Below are 2,500 nucleotides of genomic sequence, written 5' to 3' on the forward strand. Positions count from 1 at the left end.
AAGATATAATTTTTTTTTCTGAAGAAGAATTTTCAATAAAAACATTTTATTATTAATTAAAAACATTTTATTATTAATTAAAACCAAAATATAATTTTTTTTCTTTGAAGAAGAATTTTTAATAAAAACATTTTGTTTTTTAAAATAAATTCTTGAAAATCATTTTTTTTTAAAAGGCTCCGCGTGTTGGCCGCCACGCATCCTCGCCGCCCTCCTCCGCCGCCCAACGAGTCCATGTGTGCAAAGGCCCACAAATCATCGGCGGCGGAGGCCACCGTTCAATGGCTCCGTGTGTCCAGTGGCCCCCACACATCCTCGCCGCCCTCCTCCACCGTCCCACTTCTCAGTGTGTCCAGGGCCCACACATCAACGCCGCCCTCCTCCACCATACCACTTCTCCGCGTGTCCAGTGGGCCACACATCCTCGCCGGAGAAAAGCCACCAGCCATACTCATCCTCACAATTCCGCCGGAGCAAGGCAGCGCACGGTGGCGCCACCCTCTCCTCCACCCTCTGCCGGAGAAACACAACGCCGTGTTTCCATTAGCCTACAAATCCCCGCCATTTTCCGTCAAATCCGTCAAAAAATTCCGTCGCACCACCGCCGGAGCACGGCGGCCCATGGCGGCGCCGCCCCTTCCCGTCAAAACCCGCGTCGCCGTGTGTCCCAAGCCCACACATCCCCGCCGCGGTCGAGGAATGACTCGATGAAATGGGCCAGCCGGGCCCGCCATGGCCCAGTCCCCAGCCCACCCAAGGAACCACCCCCCCCTAAAGATACAAACGAACATTTGGCCATCTGACACCAGTAAACATTAAAATGGCTGAGGAGGGGTACAAAAATATTTTCTGGGAAATTTTATTAACCTCTGTGAAGTATTCTGATGCCCTAACCCACTTTCGCCATTCGCCCCACTGCCGCCGCTCGAGCATGACTCGAGCATTTCTCTCCCGTCCCTCAAGCTGTGACTCGGCCATTGATCGAGCGTGCCTCGAGAATTTCTCGGTCGTCTCTCGAGCATTTCTCGGCCATCGCTCGAGCATTTCTCGGCCATCGCTCGAGCGTGCCTCGAGCATTTCTCGCCCGTCGCCTCGGCCATTGCTCGAGCGCGCCCCAGCATTTCTCGGTCGGCCATCTCTCGGCCATCGCTCGACCGTGCCTCGAGCATTTCCCTCCCGTCGCTCGAGCATGACTCGGTCATCGCTCGATCATGCCAACGATCGAGCGTGCATCGGCCATCGCTCGAGCATGCCTCGGCCAGCGATGGAGCATGCCTCGGCCATCCTCTAGCATGCTCGAGCATTCCTCGGCCATGCTCGAGCATGCTCGAGCATTTCTTTCCCGTCGCTCGAGCATGCCTCGGCCATCGCTCGAGCATGCCTCGGCCAGCGATGGAGCATGCCTCGGCCAGCGATGGAGCATGCCTCGGCCATCCTCTATCATGCTCGAGCATTCCTCCCGTCGCTCGAGCATTCCTCGGCCATGCTCGAGCATTTCTCTCCCGTCGCTCGAGCATGCCTCGGCCATGCTCGATGCTCGAGCATTTCTCTCCCGTCGCTCGAGCATTCCTCGGCCGTGCTCGATCATGCTCGAGCATTTCTCTCCCGTCGCTCGAGCATGCCTCGGCCCGTGCTCGATCATGCTCGAGTATTTCACTCCCGTCACTCGAGCATTTCTCTCCCGTCGCTCGAGCATGCATCGGCGGCTCTAACGTTTTCTCACGAGCCTTCAACCCATTATTTTACCTCACTAGACTTGCCTCCGCCTTGGTTCTTAACCTTTTAGGGAGAACATTCATATTCCAACAAATTTTCATCCACGGAAAATTTTTGGTCGCCGGAAAATTTTCCGGCGGGCGGTCGCCGGAGCTCCGCCGCCGGCGGGGGGTCACCGGCGGTCGGTCGCGACTTGTCGGGTCAGCCCGGTCATAATCCGTCTTTGGGTCCGTAGCAAATTATGCTCTTATCATGCGAGTCAACTCTTGGTCAACATTTTCAAGCTCAAGGAACCACCCCCCCCTAAAGATACAAACGAACATTTGGCCATGTGACACCAGTAAACATTAAATTTTCCAAGGCCATGACCAAAAAAAAAAAATTATTTTTTTTTATTTTTTTTTTTTAACCTCCATCTAGTATAATGTTTTTTAAGATATATGCTCGAGCTATAATCAAGAGAACCCATGGGAATATTTTTAAATTAATTTTTTAAAATCACGTTCCAGGATCCGGTCGGCCATTGCTCGAGCATGACTCGTCCGTCGCTCCATCCTGCTCGGCCATGACTCGGCCGAGGCGTCAAATTTTTTTTTTTTTTTTTTTTTAATTTCTTTGAATCTCCATCAAGTATAATGTTTTCTAAGAGATCTGGAGTTGGTCTTGTGAAGAGAACCCATAGGATTATTTTTAAATTAATTTTACAAGCTCCAAAACATGTTCCAGTCGTCTGGTCGGCCATTGCTCGAGCATGACTGGGCCGTCGCTCCATCCTGCCTCGGCC

The sequence above is a fragment of the Urtica dioica genome, chromosome 2 (assembly GCF_054948205.1).
Source record: "Urtica dioica subsp. dioica isolate 48M chromosome 2, U.dioica_male_clone48M_v1_H2, whole genome shotgun sequence".
NCBI lineage: Eukaryota > Viridiplantae > Streptophyta > Magnoliopsida > Rosales > Urticaceae > Urtica > Urtica dioica.